The sequence below is a fragment of the Protopterus annectens genome, chromosome 2.part0, assembly GCF_019279795.1.
Source record: "Protopterus annectens isolate FY-2018-M chromosome 2.part0, PAN1.0, whole genome shotgun sequence".
In the NCBI taxonomy this organism is placed as follows: Eukaryota; Metazoa; Chordata; order Ceratodontiformes; family Protopteridae; genus Protopterus; species Protopterus annectens.
Genome location: NC_056728.1, coordinates 1,501,912,779 through 1,501,932,132, shown reverse-complemented (window position 1 = coordinate 1,501,932,132; position 19,354 = coordinate 1,501,912,779).

Here is a 19,354-nt window from a genome sequence, read left to right as displayed (position 1 = left end):
GTGTGGTGCATTTGGTTTCATGTGTTACCCACAGAGCATGTATCTGTGAACTGCAGAAAGTAGTGTGAGGACTGCAGTCTGTAGATGATGAAAGCCATGACAGTTACTGACTTTGTATCCCTCATTGGACATATGTTGCGACAAACCCCATTACAACAGTAAATGCATGATATCACAGCAACATGTCAATATTGGCCCTGTGCATGTGCTTCCAGCCACAACTCTGTCAAAATTTGTACATATGTCATGTATTAAGAGGTGCATATGTGCTGTACACCATGATTAGTGTCATCATATCTGATAACAAGCCAGTGAGATATCAGACTGCTACACATGTTATGTATAGTAGGGGTTATATTTGATGACATAACCTGGAAGTTCTGTGGTTGTTTGTACAGTATTGAGGTCTTTGTACTTATGGTGAATGTCAACAGTGTGTGTATTGTTAATATGTACCTTGGCCTGTGCACAGACTGTGGTAGATGTCATCGTTCTAGGTCCTATCCTATCTGATGTTACACGCTGCTCCACTGTATGATGCCATATAGGCTTACATGTTTGTAGGGCCATACACACACACATGTCCCATACCACAGACAGGCATCAGGCCACACTGTGTAGCGGCCCAGTATATGTAGAGTTAGTTTGTGAGTGGCACATATAAGGATGGTGTTGGACAGATAGCCCATATACTGTAATATTAGGTTAGCTTACCATATGTGGCTATGGCTATGTTCACATTGGTTGTGGTTATGCACTTTCACACAGGTGTATCTTACCCTGTGCTGTGACATACCTGTAGAGCCTGCAATATATGCAGGTACATGTGCATTCCCCCATAGTAGATGTAGACCAGTGTTGAGCCAGTCTGCCTGTAGCCTGCACAGTGCTTTGTTACATGCCTAGCAGCTTACTGTACTTACCCAGTGAGATGTCATGTCCAGATACTTGCCAGATGTACTGCTGCTGGGCCTTCCTTAACAGTCATGTATGTCAGACAGAGCAGTGGGATGCTGTACAGATGAATGTCAATATCTAGTGGGCAGTATGTGACCATGGCACCTCTGTACCAGCAGTTATTATGTGTCAGGACAGACAGGGGTATGTGAATGCATAACCTATGGGGGCGAATGTATACAAGTCGTTATGTGTTATACCCATCTACATGGCTGTTAACATCCATATTGTCAGGCTTGGTCCGCATGTTCTGCACTGAGGGGTTCTTTGTATACCTCTGAACTGTACAGAGTGTGTCAGAATGTCCACAACTATTGGCCAATATCTCTGCTGTAGTCCACAGGAGCATTACGTGCTTCCAACGGTACTGTACTAAGATGTCCTTAGGATGTCTGTCAGTAGCCAATGGCGCACATGTGAAAAGCAGATATGACATCCCACAGACACCATGTCTGTGAAGAAAATCCCTATTACAGTAGCAACAGTCTACTAATATACGTGCTATTCATACCTGACATCCCCTTGCACTATGAAGTTGGGACTATAGCGGCCAAGGTAGGGCTACACCCCATGTTCAGGACACATGGTGAATATATATGTACATATGATTATCCCGATATCAATATAGATAATTACACATGTACATATCGACATATATAGATGAGTGTGTATATGTACATAGATATGCATATACACACCCAGATATATATACATCTACAGTGCATTATATGTCTACACATATACAGTTAGTGATGCATATGCACATATATGTATACCACTCTGCCTTTCCTGCCAGCAGTCCACTGCTGTTGTATCCACCACACATATGGTGGGGCTGGGGCTATATATGTGTGGGCTTCACCTACACAATACATGTGTGCCCATATGCACTCCAGAGGCCAGTGTATGTAACAGTGGTATATGGCCCTTTATTATTGTGTCTAGGGGGGATGCACCATACATAACCTAGGCTGTTACAAAATGTGGAGGAATCAGGGGTGAGCTGCCTTAAGGCTGTTTATTTTGTTGCTGGGAAGAACATGGGTCATTGGATACAGAATGATTAAGGCACTTTAAAGAAGTTGTAAGCGAGTTGGCGTGGGTTTGTGCAGAGGTAAGCACTCCTAACTTCCGGTTACAGTTTCTTATACTCAGCTTCTAAATTGCTTAACCAGTGTAGGCATTGCTTACCCCCACGCAAACAGTCTTAGACCTGCTTTCTGCTGCTTAAAAGTGCTTTGTCCCACTTACCCCCATGTTAATTTCTTTAAAAGAAAAGAAAAAAAGGGTTGATAGGAAAGTGTTAAAAAAGGGGCACAAAGAGGGAAAGACAGTTCAGTAAGGAAAATAGCTATGGATGTGCAGCAAGGGTGTAGGGAAGGGCCATAGCTGCCCTGTTTTTCTAAAGCAACAGCTGTGCATATAAACTGAATTTGGAGGTAGATTTGGCACTCAAATCCCTGGGAGAGGGGCAAGGACAACAATAATAAGCTGTGATGCCAATACATGTGCCCAGTGGACATGTGTGCGAAATGTACAGCTATGTACGGGGCGAGATTTTTTTGTGGGAACAGATTGCCCTTTTTTCTTTTTTTCAGGTGAGAGTGGGATGTTGGGGAGGGGTAGTAGGTATATTTGGGGAGGCAGGTTGGGTAGGCTAACAGACAAGACACACAAGATGCATGCAGGGGTGGTATATGACACATGTGGGGGTAAACAACTTGATGAGGAGGGGTGTTGGTATATCGGAAGCCCACAAGCCCCCTAGTGGTAACAGTGGGACTGTGGTCCCCACTCATAGGCAGTCACCACTGCACCTTCACAGCCCTGAAGGTGGCTGTGCTGGGGGCTGAGCCACAGAGTCGTGCTGTCATACAAGATCACCAAACTGCTCATTGATCGGTCTACGCACCATGACCCCGACCTGGCGATGGGTGAAAGGTGCCTGTCTGAGCCCACTCCTGGGGGGGTGAGCCCCATCCCCTGAGGCAGTTCCACCTGAAGATGGTGCAGGACTAATGGACAGGGAGGTCCAGTGGTGGGCCCCAGTGCCATGGCCAGCTGAGGTGGGACAGGTGGGTCCGCTGAGACCAGCCTTCCCAAGCATGCTATAGTGTTTAGATTTCATCATCATATATGGGTTAGTAATAGTCAACACATTCCAGGGTTAGGTATAAAAGCATGCATAGATATTCCTATTAAACTAGACACCAGATATGGAACAGTCGCATAGCAAACAAAGCACATGCATATATGGGGCCTTAGTGGTAATAAGAACAGCATGCAGGTATGTTGATGGCATGCCAACAATGTTGGAATAATTCAATATGGCACATGCATGTGAACCATTAAAATATTTATCAAACAAGTTGACATTATCAGAGTCATTACATACCAGTTGGGGTGGGTATGTTGGGTATGTTGATTATTGTTGGAGATAAGGTGGGGGGGGAGAATGATGTCAATAAAAAAGTAGTATATTCCTGTAGTCCACATTACTTTCCTAGTCAGTGCTGTTATCTGTACCTTACAAGTCTTACTACACTACCCTATAGCCTTATTTTGGACAGTGATATGGCTGTCATCATCATTACACATGAACTGGTTTTACCTGCAGTATACACCTCTTACCTCATATACCTGTGGGAGGAATGTTTGTTAACACTGATTAACTGTACACATACACCCAGATTACGGGTTGATGTTTTGCACTCTTTCTGCACAGACTCTGGCCATGTGGTGACCACATGCTGGTGTGCCTGGACATATCTAGAATATTGCCCTCTTCCACCTTTAGTGGCCTGACACACACATATACATGCTTTCCTGCACAGTTATATTATGTAGCACAGTGTGGGCGACAGGGACCAGTGATACTTTATTATTCAGAGAAACTGCAACACTCACAATCCCCTACAATACCAGGGTGGACAGTACCAGTACAGGTTATATTGGTCTGTATTTTTCAGCACAGTGTTCGTATCCAACATACCTAGGGGAGCAATGTTTGTTAGCACTACCTGACTGTTGCCACACAAAGTTCCAGATTACACATTAGTATTATGCACATACATTTAACTCTGTTACTGTACACACTCTGGTAAAAGCTTGACAACACGGGAGTGTAGATAGGATGTGAAATATTACTCTCCTAACAGTTTAGGGGGTTGCTACAGTGACAGGTTTGTTCTCATGATGGTTGACAATCACTTGTATTCCCTGTTTGCTGGCTACACATCTGGGATCATCCCACAGACTTACCCGGGGGCAGGCAGCAGATATGGGCACATACACTGGACATTCTGGCCTCATGTGTACAGTTGTTGGGTATGAATCTGTATGCAGTCTAATTCTACTTCCAGGATTCAGACCATGGCTGTGTCTGCTACAACTTAAACCATGTCCATCACAGTTGTGACTGCTATATTGATATTGCTGTATATCTCCAATCTGCTTTCTGTCTTATTAATCCCCTGTGCTTATGCATTCTGACCTTGTATAACAACACTCTTATACAGATTTCCTAGACAGTTATATGTTGTAGGACAGTGTGGGAGACAGGGATGTGTAATAACTTATTATTCAGAGCATCTGCATATCATTCTTGTATTTCTGGGCACAGTGTTGGTATATGACAGACCTGTGGGAGGAATGTTTAATAGCACTACCTGAATGTTCTCACACACAGTAGCAGCTTCCACATTACTATTATGCACATACATTTCACTCTGTTGCTGTACACACTCTGACCACAGCTTAACAAGTTGGGGTGTAAATGGGACATATGTGGCTTCTTAGTCACATAAGGCATTGGGGAGTTGCTAGTGTGCCAGGTTTGTTGTCATAGATGTGTGCCAATCAGTTGTATTTCCTGTTTGCTGCCTATAAGTCTGGGATCATCCCACTGATTTCTGAGGGGGACAGGTTGATAGGCAATAGATATTGGCCACTTTAATAGACATTCTGGACATAGCTATACAGTTGTGGGGTATGATTCTGTATGCAGACTACTACTACTGGCAGGATTCGAACCGTGGCTGTGTGTGCTAAAAAAACAACAGTTCACATATCAGTTGCATGTGCTTTTCGGTTTTTGTTGTCTGTGTTTTCCCTGTTTAATGTCTGTGTGTCTCTCAGTTGTGCTAAATGGCCTCTGGGGATTACACCTGTCATATACAGGCATTCCTACACATTCAATTTATGGTGCATGGTGTGGGTAACAGTGCTTAATACTGTCCATATGCTTCGTCTGACATTTGAACTCGGCCAGGGAAGTTATGTTCACCAGGTGGACAAGCCTAAACCCAGATCACTCCATGAACACCTTGGACTATAAGGTAGATTCACTGCCACCAGTCAGTTACTATAAGGCTCTTAAAAGGGTATCCAATTATTCTGAATGAAATTAATATTAATACAAATGGTAATTTTGACCAAACAGACAGTTTTTCTGGAATGGCCAAAGTTATCACCAAAAATATATGCAAATGCTCTCAAAGCTTAAATATTTTTCTAAAAGGAGCAGCCATAATGAGAAGTATAAATATATTTAATAATAAATATTAATAGAACATGAGAATACTAAATATCTATTTACAGTAAACACCAGAGTTTCAGCCACAGGGAATATTTAAAATAAGACCAATGGAAAGGTTCACACAGTTATAGAAAAACAGTGCTTCTCATCTCGTTATATTTTCCTGAGTAATCTAAAAAAAAATGACTGTTCCCTAGTTAAGTTACTTACTGAATAGAGCAAGGGAAGACAATGTGGGTGAGTGGTCCTTGTTATCATATCCAAGTCAGAATATAGAATGTTGAGAGCAAATTCCTACCAATATCTAAATATTATTTTTGACTTACAGAATGACATCACAATCATCTGGCCATCTGACTATGTTTCCCATGATATCACCAACACTAGAAGCTTACAGTATTTTAGCATTTACGTGTTACCATACACACAGATAGAGCTTTGCTCAGATCCCCTGAAAGACACAAAACCATAAAACCATTCCACTCTTTCTACAGAAGCTACAACCTATTGTCTAACACATATTGCATCACTGGCTCCATTCAAAACTTTGGGATAACATCTTTATGGCTTAACCAACAAAGCAATTAAATTTCAAGAATATTTTGCAAAGTGAAGTGGATTAAAATTAACCTCTTCACTTCCAGTATATAATGTTACAATGTATGCATTTAAACAGTTACAATAACACAAGCAAACCTCTCACATACATTTTCAGCACAACCAGCCATACAAATCAGTTTGATATACAAATGACATATACTTATTTACAAAATTCCAGCTAGCTGTGCTGGTCTGTGTTAAAAATCCATTGCCCTGTTCCTCCTGGCATGGCTGGCAGTACCTCCTATTGTCACATCTCTCCCCCCTTTGAAGACTCAAGCTAGTTTTTCAATTGCCCCTTTGGAAATGTTGCTTGAGAGGAATGAGCCTATCTGGGAGTACATTACCCCATACCCTGTCTTGAGATTCCATCTGCTTTGGCATTGCTAAGCCCACTACAGTGCTGCACTGTCATATCACATGCCTGCAAACCTAGGCTCTATCATAGTAACTTGGGGTTTTGCTGGCTGGCTCCCTGTAACCATAAATCCCCCTCAGAATCCTCCTGCCTCCTAATGCAAATACTTAGTACCAGGGCTTCCCTATCATGGTAAGGGTTCATCATGTTAATATGGTACAGTTTGCTCCTCTGCCTCCTGCCTAGCAGTTCTACCAGATAGTTTACAACACCAACCTTCCTTACCACTTTAAAGGGTCACTCCCAAGCTGCCTGCTGCTGATTGTGTCTGACAGGAATGAAAACCATAACCTGCTGCCCAAAAGCATACTCTTTGCCTTGAGCATTCTTGTCATATAAGACCTTTTTGTGTTGTTGGGATCCTGCCAGCTTCTCCTAGGCCAAGACCATGAACTCACTGAGCCTTGTCCCGAGGCTTAGGACATAAGCCACTACAGACTCCTTGTGGGATTTACACTCACCCTCCCACTCATCACATATGAAATCTAAAGGTCCCCTCACCCTATGCCCATACAGCAACTAAAAGGGTGAAAAAAACCTGTGGATTCCTGGGGTACTTCTCTGTAAGCAAACAACAGATGCAGCAAATATTTGTCCCATTCTTTCTTGAAGTGATCTGCAAATGCCTGCAGCATGGTCTATAGTGTAGTGTTTATCCTCTCCACAAGACCATTAGGCTGGGGATGGTAGGGGAGGTCTTTAGGTCCTTCACTTCACAGTACTTCCACAGACAAGCCAGCAGGTCTGACATGAGATTGGCACATCTAGTCAGTCATTATTTCTCTTGGGAAATCTACCCTGCTGAAAATCTCTAGCAAAGTATTTGGCACCTTCTCCACCTTGATGGAGAACAGAGCCACTGCTTAAGGGTATCTAGTAGCATAATCTACTACCACCAGGATATACTTCTTCCTGTGCAGCTTGAGGTACTCAAAGGCCCATAATATCCATAGCTACCCTCTGCAATGGCTCATCAATTACAGGCAAAGGCATCAAAGGTGCTCTGACCTTGCCTACTGACTTGTCTACTTTTTCGCACTGCTCACAGGTCCTACAGTACCCAGTTACAACCCTTTGAATCCAGGGCCAGTAAAAGTTCTGCATAATACATCTCTTGATATGCTTTATGCCCATATAACCTGCAAAAGGAATGTCAAGGGATATGGCTAGAAGTGCCAGATGGTAGGATCTAGGCACTACCAACTGCTGTATTATATTACCCTCTAGCAGTAACCCTTTGTTCCAGTATACAGTCCCCTTTTCCTTGAGAATCATGTGCCTCCCTAACTACCTCCCTCAAGCCTCTTAGTGTAAGGTCTGAGAGGCTGTGGTGTCAGAGGCATTACCTCATCATTTGTGGAAGGCCATCACAGCAATGACAAAGATATTGAGGGTGATATTGGGTGAGCATGCTGATCTAGACTGAATCACACCCTAGAATGTGGAATGTCTTCTCTGGCTCATCTGCCATAGATAAGGGGCAGTCCTTCGAGCCAGTCATTTGTTACATCTGCACATGTTAGAAAACATGACCATTGACAAGTAGGATCCCATTCCTGTAGATCTAGCAGTTTCTTATCAGCATCTATTATGGAGATGTCTACTCCCAGGAGAGGTTCTTCCTGTGATTGTGGCTGCCATCGTGATGACATATCTCCTAGCAAGTGTCACTTGAAGTCACAGTGCACATCAGTATCTAGCTAGGGTTGTGATACACCCAGTTCAACTTATGGCAGAGACAGCTATCATGGGTGGGTGCATAAACATGATTGTGAACTCTATACTGTGTGTGCTCCTTACCTATTCAGTAAACCAACCCACAAAGCTGCAAAAGCTGTTGAAGGTGTGTCTAGTGCTGACTCACAATCATACTACCACAGCTCCCAACACATCAAACATATCCACTGATACCAGATCCTGTCAACAATAGCCCCCAATACCAGTACAGATACTTCATATAACAGCACTTTTGATTTTCTTACTCCTTAGCACTCACACTGGTGCACTTCCCTGTGAAAGACATGCACTTCTGTGCATTCTTGTCCACTTGTGCAAATACGATAACAACTCCCTGCCTTTGCACATTATTACCTAGGCTGCCTATTTCTGATGTACAGTGTGACCAGCCTATGCATGGGCTGATGTTGCATCTTTTTTATTTAGTATATTGACACTTTACATTATGTTTTAAATCTGAGTGTAATCCATCACCTGTTTGCTAGTGCCATGGCATACTGTGACCTCCTCCATCTGGCATGATCATTCCATGCTCCTGGCTCTTCCTCTGACTCCTTATCTGACTCCACTGCATGCTGTGCTGGGAACTGCTGGTCCTGAAAGAGCCCACCCTACTGTAACTGCCTCCTACATTTAATATTGTGCAACGTTGCACACATGGACACTTCCCTGCACTTTTAGCAGGTTCATAAAGCAGAACCCACTGGATTAATATAGACAGTGAAAGTGTGCATTCAGTTGCTCAAGCACATGCATGATAATTTTTTTGGTTTGCAGTCGGTTGCACCAAAGTTCTGCTGCATTCTGTGTATTTCTTTTGGGCGTCATGGTGTCATGAGCTAGGGTCCCAGGGCAGGTCTGGTATTGCCAACAAGGTGCTCCTGTGGGACTTCACCCGTCACAAATCATTAGTACAGGTTACAGATCTGCTATATTTTTGAGATTCATGATAACTACCTGGGTGGCATGAACAAAATTGTAGATGAAATCCTGTGAATTACAGACCAAGAGGTGTTTGATGAAATGACAACCTAGGTGATTCATGTAGCTAGTTCCCAGTTCACAAGTTGGAGCCATTGTTTCAATTTATGTACAGTCTATGGCCCCAAGTACCTCAGAGAAAGCGGCTATATCATAGCAATCCCACATGACATTGGATCTCTCATCTTGGGTACAAGTGAACCACATATGCTCCCCTGCATGTCATCAAGAATCTGAGTATTCTTCAGGTAGAAGCTTGAGATACCCCATTGTGGTCCCATTAAGTTGCTGAAAGGTTTCTGTAGCTAATGTACTATCCAATGGGACACATACTTCACATCTCCCATGGGGCTGCAGATGAGGCTGACACAATTTCATAATTTATTGTATGGTGTCTCTGTTGACACAGTACCTGTCCACAATGTCTGTGCCATGGAAGTTATTAAACATTAAGCATTGTCAGATGACTCTGCACCTCTGGGGCCATCATCATTCACTGTCGGGCATAACAGGTGCAACAAGAATGCAGGAATACAAATTAGTTCAAATATACATCTGGTGCAGTTATGTTGAGCTGTTTGTATACATTTCTGAATCACTCCACCTTCTTTTTTCTTTACCATACACAATGTCTTGCATTATGGTTTTATCTATGGTAGCAGGACCTTCCCACACTATTTGGGCAAGTCACATCATATAGCCTGGTTTTCTGAATCACACACAACCAGCAAAGTGGCTACTCATTTGTGCAAATTCACTTAGTGTAATGTAAAAAAATTTCTGAGTCTGGCACATGGTCATTTACACATTTATAGATGCATGCTCTCAGGTCACTTGTCCTCCATAGTAAAACAGCAAAAGCAAAACTTGGATGTAAAGCCAAATGGTGTATTTTGTAAAAGGAAAAAAACTCCAGTAGTAAGGAAGAAGTAAATCATGCCAGACCATCCAGAATGATAACAGGAAGCAAACTCAACGGTTTGGGCAACAAAAAAGGCATTGGATATATGCAGAAATCAGTACAAGAGCTAGAACAAGCAGGGCTATCACCTTTCTGCACAGATCCATCTTGCAACTACATTAAAGAGCAATAATTTTTAATATGATGTCAGCATTCATGTGAACACTTGTTGAGGTTTGGAAAATTTGTAGCAGGTTGTACAATTTTTTTAAGCTATGTTACTAATTAGTCATGCTTATTCTGTGTACAGTAGTTAATCCAATATAGCTCATAATTTCTCAGCAGTATGACTGAGTATCAGAGTTAAAATGAATAATGTATAACAAATGTATAAAAAAGGTCATTCTTTGTCTTGTCAAACTCTGAAGTGCTTCATTTTGCCATATTTTGTCTGTCATACTGCACTATGTATTCTGCAATTTTCTTCCTTCATTTTACATTTTATTTATTCTATCAGGCCTGGATGTCAGACTCCATTATGTCAGATCAGCTGGGAACACCACAGCCATTGTACATATGCTCTTCACTGTGCCAAACCAGTAGGAGCCTGGCAAGCACGTATTGACCTCAGCATGTTATTGGATTCAGGGGTTTGCAACAGGACTCTGCAGTTGCTACCGACTATTTGTGTGGCTGTTTAACCCAAGAATGTTGAACTTTATATGCTACAATGTTGTCTAAAGTTTCCCCATGCTTACGTGCATGCACTTTTCACTCCCAATATGTTTGCTTTATGTAGGACAAATATATACTGCAGGTGCACTATAGCCATGTTGCTTTTAGGGTCAACATTGCATTTGTGTCCAACCACTCAAAGATGAGAGATTTGGCTTTCTGTTACTCACTCATATATTACAGCTGGACCTCTTGTTTATAGAGTACATATCAAACATGATTTACAGGTAATATACACAGGTCTGGTGCACCTCATATAATGAGCTAATTTGTTTCTGTTGATTTCATGTTACAATACATAAAAATTTGTTTACTTAAGAGACTTGATGAAATATGTAAACATCATTATAATCTGCCCTTTTTGAAGAACAGCTTTATTTCTAAATATTTTTTTTCTCAAACAGACGCAAGTAAATCAAAACAGTGACCAAATATTAAATTCAACAAACCGGTCTTCATATTTACAGGAAGATTTCTTACTGAAAAGCTAAAGATATGTATTGAAAGTAAAATAATGTCTTACTAAACAGCAACCATGGGTTCAATTATTCTAATTTGCAAAGCTCAAGGTGGGAACTGATCTTTCTGTAGTAGAAGGTCATGATGTCTGGAATTTTCTTTAAGCAACCACTGAACAAACCTCCATCCTGTCAGCCTACAGTTTTCTGAGGAATTTGTCAGTTGTGTGTAAACCATAATGTTGTAAACATTTGTCTTATTAAAGAGCAATATTGTAAGTGGAACACTACCATCAGTAATGTATCATCATACGTGACTATAAACATATGTTACTCTTAGCTAGGCAGCTCACTGCGACAACTTAATTCTTTGCATCATTAAATTTGTCAAGCAGAGTTCAAGTGAAATTAACCAGTGACAAGTTATTTTCTTATAACCATAAACAAAATATTTCCCTTATTTCTTAAAAATACAACACAGAGAGATTCAGTATACGTTTATCACATGAAATTTATTCAGTCTGATTTTCATGTTTGTGTGTGTGTGTGTGTGTGTGTGTGTGTGTGTGTGTGTGTGTGTGTGTGTGTGTGTGTGTGTGTGTGTGTGTGTGTGTGTATGCCTGGGTGAGTGGGTAAAGCAGGCCCCATTATTCATTACAAAATGAAACAATGAAAAATTAAGCAAAACTCAGCTTACAATGTACGACATAAACTCATTTCAAAGAAATGGCATTTCAGTGTATACTTTAACTAAGTTCACATATTGACATAACTTTTGCTATTGACTCCTCTTTGAAAGACAGATTCACATTTGCTAAGCTCCAACCTTCTTTTACAACCAGGCACATTTAACACACTATTTAGTATAACTTTTTGTACTTTAAGATGGCACTCCTTTTAATGATACAGAGCACTCTATCTAGAACAGCAGGGTATGTCAAAGTGTGTAATTATGACCCGGTCATTCATGGTTTGAGGTCAAGCTAGTCAAACCTAATGTTTGGCTTTACTCCTCTTGATAGATATTTGGTGTCCTGAATACATTTGTTTATATTTCCAGAACCCTCAATACTTTACAACAACACCATGTCAGCCATGCTGTGACAACTCAGCATGTAAGCAAAGTGAAATGTAAACCCTCAGTGAAGAAAACATCTGGAAATGGCAATGGTCAGTTGTTTAGTAAGTACTGCAGTCATGATAATCTACTGAATCTAATCCTTTTGATATTTTAAGTGCAATTACTGCAACTGTACCTGCATCCCATAAAAAAGAAAATAATAAAATGAAGCCTGTTTGACATAACTGCTTAACTTTTATGGACATAAATGCTTTACTTCTATAAACATGACTCAGGAACACGTCTACTTTGTTTCTTTTTAAAGGATTACTGGTGCAAAAGATATTTTCTTATCATACATCCAAAATGAGTATAAAAACAAGTTTCTATACTTAACGCTGCTGCAGAAAAATACAGAAGTTCAGCGATCAACATTTTAAGGGATGTATTGCACTGTGCAGTATGCTGCCTTGTTTATTTTGCTTTACCTGGGAAAGATAACAAATGACTGGTAACGACATGTTCACTGTCATTCAGCTCTTGTGATGGAAGTGCTCTAAGATGGAAGGAAACAAAGGTAAGATTAAAGCAACGATGTGGTATAGCATTGATTGATTGATTGAGGACTGCTGTGAAGAACTGTCTCATTTGCTAACCCTGCACAATTACTTAGCTCCTTCAGCTTCAATTTCTTCATTTCTGGCGAGATAAAGAGTTACATCACTGCACACGAGTACACACACACACAGACACACACATACACACATATACAGCAATGAAATAAACAAATTGATTTAGTTATACTGTCATAAGCATATAAGTGTATTTTATATAACATTATTTTTACAAGAAAAAAAGTTAAATACATATTCTGATACACTTTCCTGAAGATTTTATGTGGCAGTAATTCAACAGTCCTTTGACAGCACAGGCAAATATCACTTGGTCAGACAGATGTCACTTGGTCACTCAGTATGTCCAAAGATACACATATGTACTCACACAAGCACACATACATGTGTGTGCATGTGTCCGTATATATTTATATATATATATATATATATATATATATATATATATATATATATATATACACACCCACACAGTATTATAAAATAAAGTAGTACAAACAAAACACTTGTTCTGCAGGATTTCTTCAAAACCGATTAGTTAATCGTGAGAGAAGCAGTTAATCCATCACATGAGTAAGCATACAGAAGATGTAATGTGCCCTTATGTGATTGATGCACATAACTCTCAACCTCTTAATGTATGAATTCAGGACAGGTTTTGCATCTGCATGCATTTTCTGAATGGTATAATGTCTGAATCTCAAATGTTTGTTATTATTTATTGAGTTTGCTCTTCAACGATTTGAGAGAAAGCCACAAACTCATTGAGGAGCAGTGCAAAAATATGATGCAAACATTTGGGCATTCTATGGCATTATGGACAGTTGAGAGGTATGCTGATTAATGTTATATCTCTATGGTGATGATTTACTTTGGAGTATAAGTTGATAGACTGACAGCTAAATATTTCGCAAATACACATAAAAACCCTACCTCTTGAGGCTGTTGATTGGCCGTTTGAGACAACACTTGTGTACCATGGAAAATAGTGTGCTGTTTCAGAACCTTTCAAGGTAAGCATGGTCTTGAAGCCAAAGCCCCTAAGCATTAGCCATAAGAAATAATATGCAAACAAAAATAATATTTTCCAAAGCCACCCCCAGTAAAAGATAAAATGTGAATCATATACCTGTGCCACAACCACCATGATTCATAATGTGAAACTCTATATAGAGATGATGCCTCTGTTGGGAACATATACATTCTAACATCTGTTATGACCACTGGCATGTTACACCTCACACCCCATCTCCAGCACCTGGGAAATACAGTATGAGGCTGCTTAAAACATAAAACATTCTATTTTCAGCAAAAGGACCACTCAGCCACCTTACAGGGTCATATAGTAACCTCTCAAACAATAAGCTTATTGTGCTTTTATGCAAATAATTGAGTTCTGCTAACTACTTCCATACAAATAGTTATCGCTCTAGCCACTGAGTGATCTGCCTATCCATCTTTCTGTCTGTCTATCTATCTATCTATCTATCTATCTGTCTATCTATCTATCTATCTATCTATCTATCTATTTATCTATCTTAATATGAGATCTAGCAGGGCAGATCATATTTGCAGTAAAGGTCCTGGTAGAAAAAAGTCTACAATATTAATACAACTACACAAGACATTCCAATGTATAAAGGCAAAAAAAAAATATGTGAATAAAGAAAATAGATGTATCAGCAGGTCAGCAATAGGGGAAGAACACTTATGGAAATATATATATAGATAGATAGCTTGATATATAGCTAGATAGATAGGTAGATAGATAGATAGATAGATAGATAGATAGATAGATAGATAGATAGACACTGGAATATGATGTTTGGAGTGTCAGTAGTGTTACATAATCTAAGTGACACAATAACAGTAGTGTATAGAACACGCTGTATGGCAACTGCAGATAAAAATTCTTAAGAATGATTTAAACAAAATATAAAAAACAAACATGTTGACAGTAAACTTGATGGTTAACTTAATAAATTCAAAGAAAAACAAATTCACAAATCTTGTCACAAAAATCTGAAAGAGGTCATATCATTCATATCTCAGACTGTAGTTATAAATGTGGCATAGGTTGTCGATGGATTAGGTTTGATATACTAAATGGAAAGTGTAAGGACCCTGGATCAACTAATGAAATATTCAATAGACTTTATAGAAAGAACTAAGAGACAATAAGGGAATGAGTGACAGGAGGACGTAGGTAGTACAGCAGGAAAGTGTGGAGAGGTGAACAGGAAGGTGAGGACAGTAGGATTTAAGAATTAAAAAGGTCTAATAGTGGTGAGAAAATGTGTAATGGAAGTGAAGAGGTAGAAAATGACTGAATATAATATGGGAGTAATGGTAATGAATTAGAGAATGTAAAAGATAGAGAAGTAGAATAAAGGTGTACATCAGAGGTTTCCTGGTAATAAATTAAATGTTATGCATATATGTGCAAGTGTGTGTGTGTGTGTGTGTGTGTGTGTGTGTGTGTGTGTGTGTGTGTCTAAGAGAGAAAGAAAGAGAGAGAAACAGTGATAAAGTGAAAGTGAGAGAGAGAGAGAATGAGCGAGAGAGAGAGAAGGTTGAAGTAAGGTAATACCAAATGGTGTGGAAGTTTAAAAGAGTAGATATCCATAGAGAGGAAAAGTAAAGGAAAAGGAGAATATTAACCTAAGCCAAGAAACTCCACAGGTATTATATGTGTCCCAGGCTTCATAACCATTGTGTAAAGGTGTTGAGAGGTATTTATTTTTCATGTTAAGATGGAGTTTATTCCATTGGTTTTTAATGTGGACAGCATGGGTTAAGTCTTTTTCACTTTTGGTAGATGGGTTAAATTCTACTAGGGAGGCTCCAATGTTAATGATGTTAATACATTATATAACAGTTTCTTGAAGTATAACATTAACTTATTCATTAGTTTCTATTATGAGCTTCAAATAATTCAGAAATTCTAACTGAATAAGTTAGTTCAATGCTTCAAAATAGTGACATCAAGATGGTATTGCACCAGACAAACATGCCATCCTGTTATACATGTGCTTTGTGAAAATGGCAGTTAGTGCATGGGAAGCATGCAAGAGGATGGACAGCAAAAAACATCAAGCATTACTGTTCTGTTATAATAAGCCATCAAAGCACTGATCCTATATGGCATGCCGGACATGTGATTGATCTTTGCAATAACAGGTTTGCTATACAGATCTAGCCTGAGATCATTTGTCAAACATTTTATCATTTTAGTAGGTGAGTGTTGCATGGACGGAATGAAAAAAGATTGATAAGATACTGGTATGTGCCCTGACAACAAAGAGTTTGATTTGAAAATATTTAGATAAAGACCAACATGTGACAGCTACATTTGAAAAGAGTCAATGTGTGCTGACTGTACAGCAGAAAGAGAAGAGTGATGCATGTGGCAGCAGCGCATTCTTTCCACATAACAAGATGGAAAAAAAGTGGACCAAGCACAGAGCCATGTGGATCATTCAGAGCACCAGTGTGTAAAGAATCCGAGTCCAGTGTCTAAAACTTACTTAGAATGTGTTGGCAGTTGACACTAGCAAATGCATTTGAGAAGTCAAGCTTCAAAGTACTAAACCATTGCCACTGGTAAGTTTATACAAATGCATACTTTGCTTTGCACAGAGAACTAATTTTGTTACAGCTAGAACAAACTGCATTTTGGCAAAGATTCATAAGTTTTGAATATTGTAGTGATAAAATTTGCCAGGGATCAACAATGAGATGTCAAATTGTGATATGCCAAACAAACCTATTGACCCAAGATGCTAAAATATAATAGTGCACAAACAGCACAATGGAAAACACAGGTAGCAACTTTTTTTCTAGGCAGACAAATCTACAGCACTCACAATACAAGAGACTGCATCACCACATTATCATACATAAATATATGAACTATGGGTCACACAACCATTGAGAAATCAGAAACTCACTTTAAGTGTGAAAAACATCAGTGGCACTAAGTGTAATGCCATTGTAAACATTGTTGTAAGAAATATAAATGGGGAATGGTAACTTTGGAGAAGCAGCACTGAAGAAACATTTGACCAGTTACTTAGAGACCATGGCAGATAGTAACAAAGACTATTGCATATTATTGCCTTTCAAATGTCATTCTGTCTATTACTGTTGTTTGTACACTGTTGCTTTTCTCCCTAACCTACACTGAAAATGAGTCCTGTGCACAGTCAGACTTTCCCGGTAAATAAACACAATAAATATAAGTGTTTTAAAATGTACATAAATTAATGCATCATTAGATTTGTATAATTTAGAACTTGTTAATAAAAATATTTAAGGTTATTTACTCATTTCTTCCTTCAGAAGATGCAATCCATGATCCTGGAAAAGTAGTCTGGGCATTCTGCATCTTGCTTCAAAATTTACATTCAGAATATCTCTAACTTCTCTAACCTCTGGGGAATGTTATTTGGTGTTTGAAATTCTGTGTAAACTTTTAAGAGTGCAATTCACCAGACCTTTTGATGTTCTTTTCTTTCTGTTTATCTGGGACTATTAGCTTTATTTTAGAACTCATGGAGCTACAATAAACATTTTGGATTATAGACATGCAAGACTTTATTTTTATCCTGAGGCTTCAGTCATTTACCATACACAATTGGAAATTACAGCTGCAAATATAGTTAAATTTTTTATATCTATTGTCAATCCATACAAAAAATATATTTCATTTTTTTCCTTGCTCAATAACAGTAATTTTGCATGTAAAATCAGATCATGTAAAAGTAAAACATTTTAAAGTTTTTTTCACTTGATAACAATTGAGGCTGATGGCATGCACTTCTAGTAAAGGGCTTCAGTCCCTTGGAAGAAAATAATTGCTGATGGTCATTCTTAATCAAAGAGGAGGAGAGGCATGGAGGAAAAAATATGTGGGGAGGTTTGTTAAGACAAGGTAAGCAGGATTTGTATCCCTTACTTGGAGAGGACATTTTGGTCCAAGTATCTCATAGCTATGAAATCTATGAATTTCCTGGTATTTTGTTTGGTTATATATGAAAGCCAGTTGGTTGACATATAGTTACAGTTACCCACAAATAGAGTATTGATTTTAAAATATACATTTTCTAAATGGGTAAGTGTATTTCATGGTGAATGACATACAAGGGAGCTATGGTTGGCAATAATATGATACTAAATCTATTTGTTTCACATGGTCTGTAGAAGTGTTAGTTTCACAGATAGCCTGGTACAAAATGATAAGGCTATGGATAATTATGGATGTGCCTCTCAGGGTCCCTGATGCCAGGATGCATGACAGGAGATAAAACTCATAAAGCAGGAATCCCTATCATGCTTTCTAACTATTTAAATATGGATGTGTTTGAGTATCAGGACAACCTCAAATTCAGGCATTTTATTACTTAGACATAGCATTAAGCATTGCCTCTTTAATGTCGATGGATTTGCAGTTTATGATATTGGAATGGCTAAACACTGAAATTTGGCTATGTAAGGGACAACAGGGACAACAAAACATTTAGCTAGGATGCAAGTGTTGTGTGTGGGAGATGTATAAGTTATCACTATTAACACATTTAGGCTTTAATCCATTTTGCCCTATGTTGTGACTCAATGGAGTCCTATAGAGTGGCACAAGTTAACCAGCCAAATGCTGAAGCAAATTATTTTATGCAAGAAATGAGGTGCCCATCTTGGAAAAAGATACCATTTAAGAGCATGACTTTTCTTGACTTGTGCACACATGTTGAAAGGTCGCACACGTTTTTCTACATCTTGCTTAGCTTGCTAAATGTTGGTGTACAACTAATATAACATGCAAACAGCATGTTTTCAATCAGCATCCCCCCTTACTATTCTATTTTGTAAACTTTATTACACAATTTTATTACACAAAAGTGCATTTTCGATAAAAAAAAGCACTTTTTCGCGTAATTATATTAGTCAATTTACATTTCGGTAAAACGTAAATTCGCTAATATACTGTAGATCCATATATATATATATATATATATATATATATATATATATATATATATATATATAAGGTTTATACCATGGTGTTTGTTTTGGTAATTCATGAAAAGATTTGAGAATATGACAATGTGTGCTTGTAGGAAAGGATAAGTTTGCTTGATCAGTATGAAGGGGGATGAGATACATGCAAGCATGTCTGAAGAAATAAAACCATTGGTGCAAATATGGGATTATTGTAATTTTAGCATTTATCTGTGATTTTAATTTAATGCAGTGTGATGTGATGCACACTGTATGCAGGGAATGTGGAAATTTCACCTGACTGCTGGTTGCTTTTCTGTAATAGCTATGTAGGCATTACT